The sequence below is a fragment of the Penaeus vannamei genome, chromosome 44, assembly GCF_042767895.1.
Source record: "Penaeus vannamei isolate JL-2024 chromosome 44, ASM4276789v1, whole genome shotgun sequence".
In the NCBI taxonomy this organism is placed as follows: Eukaryota; Metazoa; Arthropoda; class Malacostraca; order Decapoda; family Penaeidae; genus Penaeus; species Penaeus vannamei.
In genome coordinates this window covers 136,794-152,744 of record NC_091592.1, presented here as the reverse complement: position 1 = coordinate 152,744, position 15,951 = coordinate 136,794, and positions in this window count along the sequence as shown.

Here is a 15,951-nt window from a genome sequence, read left to right as displayed (position 1 = left end):
GATCGTAAATCACTCTAATCCACGATAGGTTACAGTACCTGCAATTTGGGGAGGTTAGGTTAGGTTACGTTGGTTAGGTTAGGTTAGGTAAGGTTAGGTTAGGCTCAAATTTAACCAGGAGACTCCAAATTTCGTTTTCTCACATAAACTTGATCGTAAATCACTCTAATCCACGATAGGTTACAGTACCTGCAATTTGGGGAGGTTAGGTTAGGTTACGTTGGTTAGGTTAGGTTAGGTTAGGTTAGGTTAGGTTAGGTTCGGTTAGGTTAGGCTCAAATTTAACCAGGAGACTCCAAATTTCGTTTTCTCACATAAACTTGATCGTAAATCACTCTAATCCACGATAGGTTACAGTACCTGCAATTTGGGGAGGTTAGGTTAGGTTACGTTGGTTAGGTTAGGTTAGGTTAGGTTAGGTTAGGTTAGGCTCAAATTTAACCAGGAGACTCCAAATTTCGTTTTCTCACATAAACTTGATCGTAAATCACTCTAATCCACGATAGGTTACAGTACCTGCAATTTGGGGAGGTTAGGTTAGGTTACGTTGGTTAGGTTAGGTTAGGTTAGGTTAGGTTAGGTTAGGTTAGGCTCAAATTTAACCAGGAGACTCCAAATTTCGTTTTCTCACATAAACTTGATCGTAAATCACTCTAATCCACGATAGGTTACAGTACCTGCAATTTGGGGAGGTTAGGTTAGGTTACGTTGGTTAGGTTAGGTTAGGTTAGGTTAGGCTCAAATTTAACCAGGAGACTCCAAATTTCGTTTTCTCACATAAACTTGATCGTAAATCACTCTAATCCACGATAGGTTACAGTACCTGCAATTTGGGGAGGTTAGGTTAGGTTACGTTGGTTAGGTTAGGTTAGGTTAGGTTATTTTAGGTTAGGCTCAAATTTAACCAGGAGACTCCAAATTTCGTTTTCTCACATAAACTTGATCGTAAATCACTCTAATCCACGATAGGTTACAGTACCTGCAATTTCGGGAGGTTAGGTTAGGTTACGTTGGTTAGGTTAGGTTAGGTTAGGTTAGGTTAGGTTAGGTTCGGTCAGGTTAGGCTCAAATTTAACCAGGAGACTCCAAATTTCGTTTTCTCACATAAACTTGATCGTAAATCACTCTAATCCACGATAGGTTACAGTACCTGCAATTTGGGGAGGTTAGGTTAGGTTACGTTGGTTAGGTTAGGTTAGGTTAGGTTAGGTTAGGTTAGGCTCAAATTTAACCAGGAGACTCCAAATTTCGTTTTCTCACATAAACTTGATCGTAAATCACTCTAATCCACGATAGGTTACAGTACCTGCAATTTGGGGAGGTTAGGTTAGGTTACGTTGGTTAGGTTAGGTTAGGTTAGGTTAGGTTAGGTTAGTCTCAAATTTAACCAGGAGACTCCAAATTTCGTTTTCTCACATAAACTTGATCGTAAATCACTCTAATCCACGATAGGTTACAGTACCTGCAATTTGGGGAGGTTAGGTTAGGTTACGTTGGTTAGGTTAGGTTAGGTTAGGTTAGGTTAGGTTAGGCTCAAATTTAACCAGGAGACTCCAAATTTCGTTTTCTCACATAAACTTGATCGTAAATCACTCTAATCCACGATAGGTTACAGTACCTGCAATTTGGGGAGGTTAGGTTAGGTTACGTTGGTTAGGTTAGGTTAGGTTAGGTTAGGTTAGGTTAGGCTCAAATTTAACCAGGAGACTCCAAATTTCGTTTTCTCACATAAACTTGATCGTAAATCACTCTAATCCACGATAGGTTACAGTACCTGCAATTTGGGGAGGTTAGGTTAGGTTACGTTGGTTAGGTTAGGTTAGGTTAGGTTAGGTTAGGTTAGGCTCAAATTTAACCAGGAGACTCCAAATTTCGTTTTCTCACATAAACTTGATCGTAAATCACTCTAATCCACGATAGGTTACAGTACCTGCAATTTGGGGAGGTTAGGTTAGGTTACGTTGGTTAGGTTAGGTTAGGTTAGGTTAGGTTAGGTTAGGCTCAAATTTAACCAGGAGACTCCAAATTTCGTTTTCTCACATAAACTTGATCGTAAATCACTCTAATCCACGATAGGTTACAGTACCTGCAATTTGGGGAGGTTAGGTTAGGTTACGTTGGTTAGGTTAGGTTAGGTTAGGTTAGGTTAGGTTAGGCTCAAATTTAACCAGGAGACTCCAAATTTCGTTTTCTCACATAAACTTGATCGTAAATCACTCTAATCCACGATAGGTTACAGTACCTGCAATTTGGGGAGGTTAGGTTAGGTTACGTTGGTTAGGTTAGGTTAGGTTAGGTTAGGTTAGGTTAGGCTCAAATTTAACCAGGAGACTCCAAATTTCGTTTTCTCACATAAACTTGATCGTAAATCACTCTAATCCACGATAGGTTACAGTACCTGCAATTTGGGGAGGTTAGGTTAGGTTACGTTGGTTAGGTTCGGTTCGGTTAGGTTAGGTTAGGTTAGGTTAGGTTAGGCTCAAATTTAACCAGGAGACTCCAAATTTCGTTTTCTCACATAAACTTGATCGTAAATCACTCTAATCCACGATAGGTTACAGTACCTGCAATTTGGGGAGGTTAGGTTAGGTTACGTTGGTTAGGTTAGGTTAGGTTAGGTTAGGTTAGGTTAGGCTCAAATTTAACCAGGAGACTCCAAATTTCGTTTTCTCACATAAACTTGATCGTAAATCACTCTAATCCACGATAGGTTACAGTACCTGCAATTTGGGGAGGTTAGGTTAGGTTACGTTGGTTAGGTTAGGTTAGGTTAGGTTAGGTTAGGTTAGGCTCAAATTTAACCAGGAGACTCCAAATTTCGTTTTCTCACATAAACTTGATCGTAAATCACTCTAATCCACGATAGGTTACAGTACCTGCAATTTGGGGAGGTTAGGTTAGGTTACGTTGGTTAGGTTCGGTTCGGTTAGGTTAGGTTAGGTTAGGTTAGGTTAGGCTCAAATTTAACCAGGAGACTCCAAATTTCGTTTTCTCACATAAACTTGATCGTAAATCACTCTAATCCACGATAGGTTACAGTACCTGCAATTTGGGGAGGTTAGGTTAGGTTACGTTGGTTAGGTTAGGTTAGGTTAGGTTAGGTTAGGTTAGGCTCAAATTTAACCAGGAGACTCCAAATTTCGTTTTCTCACATAAACTTGATCGTAAATCACTCTAATCCACGATAGGTTACAGTACCTGCAATTTGGGGAGGTTAGGTTAGGTTACGTTGGTTAGGTTAGGTTAGGTTAGGTTAGGTTAGGTTAGGCTCAAATTTAACCAGGAGACTCCAAATTTCGTTTTCTCACATAAACTTGATCGTAAATCACTCTAATCCACGATAGGTTACAGTACCTGCAATTTGGGGAGGTTAGGTTAGGTTACGTTGGTTAGGTTAGGTTAGGTTAGGTTAGGTTAGGTTAGGCTCAAATTTAACCAGGAGACTCCAAATTTCGTTTTCTCACATAAACTTGATCGTAAATCACTCTAATCCACGATAGGTTACAGTACCTGCAATTTGGGGAGGTTAGGTTAGGTTACGTTGGTTAGGTTAGGTTAGGTTAGGTTAGGTTAGGTTAGGCTCAAATTTAACCAGGAGACTCCAAATTTCGTTTTCTCACATAAACTTGATCGTAAATCACTCTAATCCACGATAGGTTACAGTACCTGCAATTTGGGGAGGTTAGGTTAGGTTACGTTGGTTAGGTTAGGTTAGGTTAGGTTAGGTTAGGTTAGGCTCAAATTTAACCAGGAGACTCCAAATTTCGTTTTCTCACATAAACTTGATCGTAAATCACTCTAATCCACGATAGGTTACAGTACCTGCAATTTGGGGAGGTTAGGTTAGGTTACGTTGGTTAGGTTCGGTTAGGTTAGGTTAGGTTAGGTTAGGTTAGGTTAGGCTCAAATTTAACCAGGAGACTCCAAATTTCGTTTTCTCACATAAACTTGATCGTAAATCACTCTAATCCACGATAGGTTACAGTACCTGCAATTTGGGGAGGTTAGGTTAGGTTACGTTGGTTAGGTTAGGTTAGGTTAGGTTAGGTTAGGTTAGGCTCAAATTTAACCAGGAGACTCCAAATTTCGTTTTCTCACATAAACTTGATCGTAAATCACTCTAATCCACGATAGGTTACAGTACCTGCAATTTGGGGAGGTTAGGTTAGGTTACGTTGGTTAGGTTAGGTTAGGTTAGGTTAGGTTAGGTTAGGCTCAAATTTAACCAGGAGACTCCAAATTTCGTTTTCTCACATAAACTTGATCGTAAATCACTCTAATCCACGATAGGTTACAGTACCTGCAATTTGGGGAGGTTAGGTTAGGTTACGTTGGTTAGGTTAGGTTAGGTTAGGTTAGGTTAGGCTCAAATTTAACCAGGAGACTCCAAATTTCGTTTTCTCACATAAACTTGATCGTAAATCACTCTAATCCACGATAGGTTACAGTACCTGCAATTTGGGGAGGTTAGGTTAGGTTACGTTGGTTAGGTTAGGTTAGGTTAGGTTAGGTTAGGTTAGGCTCAAATTTAACCAGGAGACTCCAAATTTCGTTTTCTCACATAAACTTGATCGTAAATCACTCTAATCCACGATAGGTTACAGTACCTGCAATTTGGGGAGGTTAGGTTAGGTTACGTTGGTTAGGTTAGGTTAGGTTAGGTTAGGTTAGGCTCAAATTTAACCAGGAGACTCCAAATTTCGTTTTCTCACATAAACTTGATCGTAAATCACTCTAATCCACGATAGGTTACAGTACCTGCAATTTGGGGAGGTTAGGTTAGGTTACGTTGGTTAGGTTCGGTTCGGTTAGGTTAGGTTAGGTTAGGTTAGGTTAGGCTCAAATTTAACCAGGAGACTCCAAATTTCGTTTTCTCACATAAACTTGATCGTAAATCACTCTAATCCACGATAGGTTACAGTACCTGCAATTTGGGGAGGTTAGGTTAGGTTACGTTGGTTAGGTTAGGTTAGGTTAGGTTAGGTTAGGTTAGGCTCAAATTTAACCAGGAGACTCCAAATTTCGTTTTCTCACATAAACTTGATCGTAAATCACTCTAATCCACGATAGGTTACAGTACCTGCAATTTGGGGAGGTTAGGTTAGGTTACGTTGGTTAGGTTAGGTTAGGTTAGGTTAGGTTAGGTTAGGCTCAAATTTAACCAGGAGACTCCAAATTTCGTTTTCTCAATTAAACTTGATCGTAAATCACTCTAATCCACGATAGGTTACAGTACCTGCAATTTGGGGAGGTTAGGTTAGGTTACGTTGGTTAGGTTAGGTTAGGTTAGGTTAGGTTAGGTTAGGCTCAAATTTAACCAGGAGACTCCAAATTTCGTTTTCTCACATAAACTTGATCGTAAATCACTCTAATCCACGATAGGTTACAGTACCTGCAATTTGGGGAGGTTAGGTTAGGTTACGTTGGTTAGGTTAGGTTAGGTTAGGTTAGGTTAGGTTAGGCTCAAATTTAACCAGGAGACTCCAAATTTCGTTTTCTCACATAAACTTGATCGTAAATCACTCTAATCCACGATAGGTTACAGTACCTGCAATTTGGGGAGGTTAGGTTAGGTTACGTTGGTTAGGTTCGGTTCGGTTAGGTTAGGTTAGGTTAGGTTAGGTTAGGCTCAAATTTAACCAGGAGACTCCAAATTTCGTTTTCTCACATAAACTTGATCGTAAATCACTCTAATCCACGATAGGTTACAGTACCTGCAATTTGGGGAGGTTAGGTTAGGTTACGTTGGTTAGGTTCGGTTCGGTTAGGTTAGGTTAGGTTAGGTTAGGTTAGGCTCAAATTTAACCAGGAGACTCCAAATTTCGTTTTCTCACATAAACTTGATCGTAAATCACTCTAATCCACGATAGGTTACAGTACCTGCAATTTGGGGAGGTTAGGTTAGGTTACGTTGGTTAGGTTAGGTTAGGTTAGGTTAGGTTAGGTTAGGCTCAAATTTAACCAGGAGACTCCAAATTTCGTTTTCTCACATAAACTTGATCGTAAATCACTCTAATCCACGATAGGTTACAGTACCTGCAATTTGGGGAGGTTAGGTTAGGTTACGTTGGTTAGGTTAGGTTAGGTTAGGTTAGGTTAGGTTAGGCTCAAATTTAACCAGGAGACTCCAAATTTCGTTTTCTCACATAAACTTGATCGTAAATCACTCTAATCCACGATAGCTTACAGTACCTGCAATTTGGGGAGGTTAGGTTAGGTTACGTTGGTTAGGTTAGGTTAGGTTAGGTTAGGTTAGGTTAGGCTCAAATTTAACCAGGAGACTCCAAATTTCGTTTTCTCACATAAACTTGATCGTAAATCACTCTAATCCACGATAGGTTACAGTACCTGCAATTTGGGGAGGTTAGGTTAGGTTACGTTGGTTAGGTTAGGTTAGGTTAGGTTAGGTTAGGTTAGGCTCAAATTTAACCAGGAGACTCCAAATTTCGTTTTCTCACATAAACTTGATCGTAAATCACTCTAATCCACGATAGGTTACAGTACCTGCAATTTGGGGAGGTTAGGTTAGGTTACGTTGGTTAGGTTAGGTTAGGTTAGGTTAGGTTAGGTTAGGCTCAAATTTAACCAGGAGACTCCAAATTTCGTTTTCTCACATAAACTTGCTCGTAAATCACTCTAATCCACTATAGGTTACAGTACCTGCAATTTGGGGAGGTTAGGTTAGGTTACGTTGGTTAGGTTAGGTTAGGTTAGGTTAGGTTAGGTTAGGCTCAAATTTAACCAGGAGACTCCAAATTTCGTTTTCTCACATAAACTTGATCGTAAATCACTCTAATCCACGATAGGTTACAGTACCTGCAATTTGGGGAGGTTAGGTTAGGTTACGTTGGTTAGGTTGGTTATGTTAGGTTAGGTTAGGTTAGGTTAGGTTAGGCTCAAATTTAACCAGGAGACTCCAAATTTCGTTTTCTCACATAAACTTGATCGTAAATCACTCTAATCCACGATAGGTTACAGTACCTGCAATTTGGGGAGGTTAGGTTAGGTTACGTTGGTTAGGTTAGGTTAGGTTAGGTTAGGTTAGGTTAGGCTCAAATTTAACCAGGAGACTCCAAATTTCGTTTTCTCACATAAACTTGATCGTAAATCACTCTAATCCACGATAGGTTACAGTACCTGCAATTTGGGGAGGTTAGGTTAGGTTACGTTGGTTAGGTTAGGTTAGGTTAGGTTAGGTTAGGTTAGGCTCAAATTTAACCAGGAGACTCCAAATTTCGTTTTCTCACATAAACTTGATCGTAAATCACTCTAATCCACGATAGGTTACAGTACCTGCAATTTGGGGAGGTTAGGTTAGGTTACGTTGGTTAGGTTAGGTTAGGTTAGGTTAGGTTAGGTTAGGCTCAAATTTAACCAGGAGACTCCAAATTTCGTTTTCTCACATAAACTTGATCGTAAATCACTCTAATCCACGATAGGTTACAGTACCTGCAATTTGGGGAGGTTAGGTTAGGTTACGTTGGTTAGGTTAGGTTAGGTTAGGTTAGGTTAGGTTAGGCTCAAATTTAACCAGGAGACTCCAAATTTCGTTTTCTCACATAAACTTGATCGTAAATCACTCTAATCCACGATAGGTTACAGTACCTGCAATTTGGGGAGGTTAGGTTAGGTTACGTTGGTTAGGTTAGGTTAGGTTAGGTTAGGTTAGGTTAGGCTCAAATTTAACCAGGAGACTCCAAATTTCGTTTTCTCACATAAACTTGATCGTAAATCACTCTAATCCACGATAGGTTACAGTACCTGCAATTTGGGGAGGTTAGGTTAGGTTACGTTGGTTAGGTTAGGTTAGGTTAGGTTAGGTTAGGTTAGGCTCAAATTTAACCAGGAGACTCCAAATTTCGTTTTCTCACATAAACTTGATCGTAAATCACTCTAATCCACGATAGGTTACAGTACCTGCAATTTGGGGAGGTTAGGTTAGGTTACGTTGGTTAGGTTAGGTTAGGTTAGGTTAGGTTAGGTTAGGCTCAAATTTAACCAGGAGACTCCAAATTTCGTTTTCTCACATAAACTTGATCGTAAATCACTCTAATCCACGATAGGTTACAGTACCTGCAATTTGGGGAGGTTAGGTTAGGTTACGTTGGTTAGGTTAGGTTAGGTTAGGTTAGGTTAGGTTAGGCTCAAATTTAACCAGGAGACTCCAAATTTCGTTTTCTCACATAAACTTGATCGTAAATCACTCTAATCCACGATAGGTTACAGTACCTGCAATTTGGGGAGGTTAGGTTAGGTTACGTTGGTTAGGTTAGGTTAGGTTAGGTTAGGTTAGGTTAGGCTCAAATTTAACCAGGAGACTCCAAATTTCGTTTTCTCACATAAACTTGATCGTAAATCACTCTAATCCACGATAGGTTACAGTACCTGCAATTTGGGGAGGTTAGGTTAGGTTACGTTGGTTAGGTTAGGTTAGGTTAGGTTAGGTTAGGTTAGGCTCAAATTTAACCAGGAGACTCCAAATTTCGTTTTCTCACATAAACTTGATCGTAAATCACTCTAATCCACGATAGGTTACAGTACCTGCAATTTGGGGAGGTTAGGTTAGGTTACGTTGGTTAGGTTCGGTTCGGTTAGGTTAGGTTAGGTTAGGTTAGGTTAGGCTCAAATTTAACCAGGAGACTCCAAATTTCGTTTTCTCACATAAACTTGATCGTAAATCACTCTAATCCACGATAGGTTACAGTACCTGCAATTTGGGGAGGTTAGGTTAGGTTACGTTGGTTAGGTTAGGTTAGGTTAGGTTAGGTTAGGTTAGGCTCAAATTTAACCAGGAGACTCCAAATTTCGTTTTCTCACATAAACTTGATCGTAAATCACTCTAATCCACGATAGGTTACAGTACCTGCAATTTGGGGAGGTTAGGTTAGGTTACGTTGGTTAGGTTAGGTTAGGTTAGGTTAGGTTAGGTTAGGCTCAAATTTAACCAGGAGACTCCAAATTTCGTTTTCTCACATAAACTTGATCGTAAATCACTCTAATCCACGATAGGTTACAGTACCTGCAATTTGGGGAGGTTAGGTTAGGTTACGTTGGTTAGGTTAGGTTAGGTTAGGTTAGGTTAGGTTAGGCTCAAATTTAACCAGGAGACTCCAAATTTCGTTTTCTCACATAAACTTGATCGTAAATCACTCTAATCCACGATAGGTTACAGTACCTGCAATTTGGGGAGGTTAGGTTAGGTTACGTTGGTTAGGTTAGGTTAGGTTAGGTTAGGTTAGGTTAGGCTCAAATTTAACCAGGAGACTCCAAATTTCGTTTTCTCACATAAACTTGATCGTAAATCACTCTAATCCACGATAGGTTACAGTACCTGCAATTTGGGGAGGTTAGGTTAGGTTACGTTGGTTAGGTTAGGTTAGGTTAGGTTAGGTTAGGTTAGGCTCAAATTTAACCAGGAGACTCCAAATTTCGTTTTCTCACATAAACTTGATCGTAAATCACTCTAATCCACGATAGGTTACAGTACCTGCAATTTGGGGAGGTTAGGTTAGGTTACGTTGGTTAGGTTAGGTTAGGTTAGGTTAGGTTAGGTTAGGCTCAAATTTAACCAGGAGACTCCAAATTTCGTTTTCTCACATAAACTTGATCGTAAATCACTCTAATCCACGATAGGTTACAGTACCTGCAATTTGGGGAGGTTAGGTTAGGTTACGTTGGTTAGGTTAGGTTAGGTTAGGTTAGGTTAGGTTAGGCTCAAATTTAACCAGGAGACTCCAAATTTCGTTTTCTCACATAAACTTGATCGTAAATCACTCTAATCCACGATAGGTTACAGTACCTGCAATTTGGGGAGGTTAGGTTAGGTTACGTTGGTTAGGTTAGGTTAGGTTAGGTTAGGTTAGGTTAGGCTCAAATTTAACCAGGAGACTCCAAATTTCGTTTTCTCACATAAACTTGATCGTAAATCACTCTAATCCACGATAGGTTACAGTACCTGCAATTTGGGGAGGTTAGGTTAGGTTACGTTGGTTAGGTTAGGTTAGGTTAGGTTAGGTTAGGTTAGGCTCAAATTTAACCAGGAGACTCCAAATTTCGTTTTCTCACATAAACTTGATCGTAAATCACTCTAATCCACGATAGGTTACAGTACCTGCAATTTGGGGAGGTTAGGTTAGGTTACGTTGGTTAGGTTAGGTTAGGTTAGGTTAGGTTAGGTTAGGCTCAAATTTAACCAGGAGACTCCAAATTTCGTTTTCTCACATAAACTTGATCGTAAATCGCTCTAATCCACGATAGGTTACAGTACCTCCAATTTGGGGAGGTTAGGTTAGGTTACGTTGGTTAGGTTAGGTTAGGTTAGGTTAGGTTAGGTTAGGCTCAAATTTAACCAGGAGACTCCAAATTTCGTTTTCTCACATAAACTTGATCGTAAATCACTCTAATCCACGATAGGTTACAGTACCTGCAATTTGGGGAGGTTAGGTTAGGTTACGTTGGTTAGGTTAGGTTAGGTTAGGTTAGGTTAGGTTAGGCTCAAATTTAACCAGGAGACTCCAAATTTCGTTTTCTCACATAAACTTGATCGTAAATCACTCTAATCCACGATAGGTTACAGTACCTGCAATTTGGGGAGGTTAGGTTAGGTTACGTTGGTTAGGTTAGGTTAGGTTAGGTTAGGTTAGGTTAGGCTCAAATTTAACCAGGAGACTCCAAATTTCGTTTTCTCACATAAACTTGATCGTAAATCACTCTAATCCACGATAGGTTACAGTACCTGCAATTTGGGGAGGTTAGGTTAGGTTACGTTGGTTAGGTTAGGTTAGGTTAGGTTAGGTTAGGTTAGGCTCAAATTTAACCAGGAGACTCCAAATTTCGTTTTCTCACATAAACTTGATCGTAAATCACTCTAATCCACGATAGGTTACAGTACCTGCAATTTGGGGAGGTTAGGTTAGGTTACGTTGGTTAGGTTAGGTTAGGTTAGGTTAGGTTAGGTTAGGCTCAAATTTAACCAGGAGACTCCAAATTTCGTTTTCTCACATAAACTTGATCGTAAATCACTCTAATCCACGATAGGTTACAGTACCTGCAATTTGGGGAGGTTAGGTTAGGTTACGTTGGTTAGGTTAGGTTAGGTTAGGTTAGGTTAGGTTAGGCTCAAATTTAACCAGGAGACTCCAAATTTCGTTTTCTCACATAAACTTGATCGTAAATCACTCTAATCCACGATAGGTTACAGTACCTGCAATTTGGGGAGGTTAGGTTAGGTTACGTTGGTTAGGTTAGGTTAGGTTAGGTTAGGTTAGGTTAGGCTCAAATTTAACCAGGAGACTCCAAATTTCGTTTTCTCACATAAACTTGATCGTAAATCACTCTAATCCACGATAGGTTACAGTACCTGCAATTTGGGGAGGTTAGGTTAGGTTACGTTGGTTAGGTTAGGTTAGGTTAGGTTAGGTTAGGTTAGGCTCAAATTTAACCAGGAGACTCCAAATTTCGTTTTCTCACATAAACTTGATCGTAAATCACTCTAATCCACGATAGGTTACAGTACCTGCAATTTGGGGAGGTTAGGTTAGGTTACGTTGGTTAGGTTAGGTTAGGTTAGGTTAGGTTAGGTTAGGCTCAAATTTAACCAGGAGACTCCAAATTTCGTTTTCTCACATAAACTTGATCGTAAATCACTCTAATCCACGATAGGTTACAGTACCTGCAATTTGGGGAGGTTAGGTTAGGTTACGTTGGTTAGGTTAGGTTAGGTTAGGTTAGGTTAGGTTAGGCTCAAATTTAACCAGGAGACTCCAAATTTCGTTTTCTCACATAAACTTGATCGTAAATCACTCTAATCCACGATAGGTTACAGTACCTGCAATTTGGGGAGGTTAGGTTAGGTTACGTTGGTTAGGTTAGGTTAGGTTAGGTTAGGTTAGGTTAGGCTCAAATTTAACCAGGAGACTCCAAATTTCGTTTTCTCACATAAACTTGATCGTAAATCACTCTAATCCACGATAGGTTACAGTACCTGCAATTTGGGGAGGTTAGGTTAGGTTACGTTGGTTAGGTTAGGTTAGGTTAGGTTAGGTTAGGTTAGGCTCAAATTTAACCAGGAGACTCCAAATTTCGTTTTCTCACATAAACTTGCTCGTAAATCACTCTAATCCACGATAGGTTACAGTACCTGCAATTTGGGGAGGTTAGGTTAGGTTACGTTGGTTAGGTTAGGTTAGGTTAGGTTAGGTTAGGTTAGGCTCAAATTTAACCAGGAGACTCCAAATTTCGTTTTCTCACATAAACTTGATCGTAAATCACTCTAATCCACGATAGGTTACAGTACCTGCAATTTGGGGAGGTTAGGTTAGGTTACGTTGGTTAGGTTAGGTTAGGTTAGGTTAGGTTAGGTTAGGCTCAAATTTAACCAGGAGACTCCAAATTTCGTTTTCTCACATAAACTTGATCGTAAATCACTCTAATCCACGATAGGTTACAGTACCTGCAATTTGGGGAGGTTAGGTTAGGTTACGTTGGTTAGGTTAGGTTAGGTTAGGTTAGGTTAGGTTAGGCTCAAATTTAACCAGGAGACTCCAAATTTCGTTTTCTCACATAAACTTGATCGTAAATCACTCTAATCCACGATAGGTTACAGTACCTGCAATTTGGGGAGGTTAGGTTAGGTTACGTTGGTTAGGTTAGGTTAGGTTAGGTTAGGTTAGGTTAGGCTCAAATTTAACCAGGAGACTCCAAATTTCGTTTTCTCACATAAACTTGATCGTAAATCACTCTAATCCACGATAGGTTACAGTACCTGCAATTTGGGGAGGTTAGGTTAGGTTACGTTGGTTAGGTTAGGTTAGGTTAGGTTAGGTTAGGTTAGGCTCAAATTTAACCAGGAGACTCCAAATTTCGTTTTCTCACATAAACTTGATCGTAAATCACTCTAATCCACGATAGGTTACAGTACCTGCAATTTGGGGAGGTTAGGTTAGGTTACGTTGGTTAGGTTAGGTTAGGTTAGGTTAGGTTAGGTTAGGCTCAAATTTAACCAGGAGACTCCAAATTTCGTTTTCTCACATAAACTTGATCGTAAATCACTCTAATCCACGATAGGTTACAGTACCTGCAATTTGGGGAGGTTAGGTTAGGTTACGTTGGTTAGGTTAGGTTAGGTTAGGTTAGGTTAGGTTAGGCTCAAATTTAACCAGGAGACTCCAAATTTCGTTTTCTCACATAAACTTGATCGTAAATCACTCTAATCCACGATAGGTTACAGTACCTGCAATTTGGGGAGGTTAGGTTAGGTTACGTTGGTTAGGTTAGGTTAGGTTAGGTTAGGTTAGGTTAGGCTCAAATTTAACCAGCAGACTCCAAATTTCGTTTTCTCACATAAACTTGATCGTAAATCACTCTAATCCACGATAGGTTACAGTACCTGCAATTTGGGGAGGTTAGGTTAGGTTACGTTGGTTAGGTTAGGTTAGGTTAGGTTAGGTTAGGTTAGGCTCAAATTTAACCAGGAGACTCCAAATTTCGTTTTCTCACATAAACTTGATCGTAAATCACTCTAATCCACGATAGGTTACAGTACCTGCAATTTGGGGAGGTTAGGTTAGGTTACGTTGGTTAGGTTAGGTTAGGTTAGGTTAGGTTAGGTTAGGCTCAAATTTAACCAGGAGACTCCAAATTTCGTTTTCTCACATAAACTTGATCGTAAATCACTCTAATCCACGATAGGTTACAGTACCTGCAATTTGGGGAGGTTAGGTTAGGTTACGTTGGTTAGGTTAGGTTAGGTTAGGTTAGGTTAGGTTAGGCTCAAATTTAACCAGGAGACTCCAAATTTCGTTTTCTCACATAAACTTGATCGTAAATCACTCTAATCCACGATAGGTTACAGTACCTGCAATTTGGGGAGGTTAGGTTAGGTTACGTTGGTTAGGTTAGGTTAGGTTAGGTTAGGTTAGGCTCAAATTTAACCAGGAGACTCCAAATTTCGTTTTCTCACATAAACTTGATCGTAAATCACTCTAATCCACGATAGGTTACAGTACCTGCAATTTGGGGAGGTTAGGTTAGGTTACGTTGGTTAGGTTAGGTTAGGTTAGGTTAGGTTAGGCTCAAATTTAACCAGGAGACTCCAAATTTCGTTTTCTCACATAAACTTGATCGTAAATCACTCTAATCCACGATAGGTTACAGTACCTGCAATTTGGGGAGGTTAGGTTAGGTTACGTTGGTTAGGTTAGGTTAGGTTAGGTTAGGTTAGGTTAGGCTCAAATTTAACCAGGAGACTCCAAATTTCGTTTTCTCACATAAACTTGATCGTAAATCACTCTAATCCACGATAGGTTACAGTACCTGCAATTTGGGGAGGTTAGGTTAGGTTACGTTGGTTAGGTTAGGTTAGGTTAGGTTAGGTTAGGTTAGGCTCAAATTTAACCAGGAGACTCCAAATTTCGTTTTCTCACATAAACTTGATCGTAAATCACTCTAATCCACGATAGGTTACAGTACCTGCAATTTGGGGAGGTTAGGTTAGGTTACGTTGGTTAGGTTAGGTTAGGTTAGGTTAGGTTAGGTTAGGCTCAAATTTAACCAGGAGACTCCAAATTTCGTTTTCTCACATAAACTTGATCGTAAATCACTCTAATCCACGATAGGTTACAGTACCTGCAATTTGGGGAGGTTAGGTTAGGTTACGTTGGTTAGGTTAGGTTAGGTTAGGTTAGGTTAGGCTCAAATTTAACCAGGAGACTCCAAATTTCGTTTTCTCACATAAACTTGATCGTAAATCACTCTAATCCACGATAGGTTACAGTACCTGCAATTTGGGGAGGTTAGGTTAGGTTACGTTGGTTAGGTTAGGTTAGGTTAGGTTAGGTTAGGTTAGGCTCAAATTTAACCAGGAGACTCCAAATTTCGTTTTCTCACATAAACTTGATCGTAAATCACTCTAATCCACGATAGGTTACAGTACCTGCAATTTGGGGAGGTTAGGTTAGGTTACGTTGGTTAGGTTAGGTTAGGTTAGGTTAGGTTAGGTTAGGCTCAAATTTAACCAGGAGACTCCAAATTTCGTTTTCTCACATAAACTTGATCGTAAATCACTCTAATCCACGATAGGTTACAGTACCTGCAATTTGGGGAGGTTAGGTTAGGTTACGTTGGTTAGGTTAGGTTAGGTTAGGTTAGGTTAGGTTAGGCTCAAATTTAACCAGGAGACTCCAAATTTCGTTTTCTCACATAAACTTGATCGTAAATCACTCTAATCCACGATAGGTTACAGTACCTGCAATTTGGGGAGGTTAGGTTAGGTTACGTTGGTTAGGTTAGGTTAGGTTAGGTTAGGTTAGGTTAGGCTCAAATTTAACCAGGAGACTCCAAATTTCGTTTTCTCACATAAACTTGATCGTAAATCACTCTAATCCACGATAGGTTACAGTACCTGCAATTTGGGGAGGTTAGGTTAGGTTACGTTGGTTAGGGTAGGTTAGGTTAGGTTAGGTTAGGTTAGGTTAGGTTAGGCTCAAATTTAACCAGGAGACTCCAAATTTCGTTTTCTCACATAAACTTGATCGTAAATCACTCTAATCCACGATAGGTTACAGTACCTGCAATTTGGGGAGGTTAGGTTAGGTTACGTTGGTTAGGTTAGGTTAGGTTAGGTTAGGTTAGGTTAGGCTCAAATTTAACCAGGAGACTCCAAATTTCGTTTTCTCACATAAACTTGATCGTAAATCACTCTAATCCACGATAGGTTACAGTACCTGCAATTTGGGGAGGTTAGGTTAGGTTACGTTGGTTAGGTTAGGTTAGGTTAGGTTAGGTTAGGTTAGGCTCAAATTTAACCAGGAGACTCCAAATTTCGTTTTCTCACATAAACTTGATCGTAAATCACTCTAATCCACGATAGGTTACAGTACCTGCAATTTGGGGAGGTTAGGTTAGGTTACGTTGGTTAGGTTAGGTTAGGTTAGGTTAGGTTAGGTTAGGCTC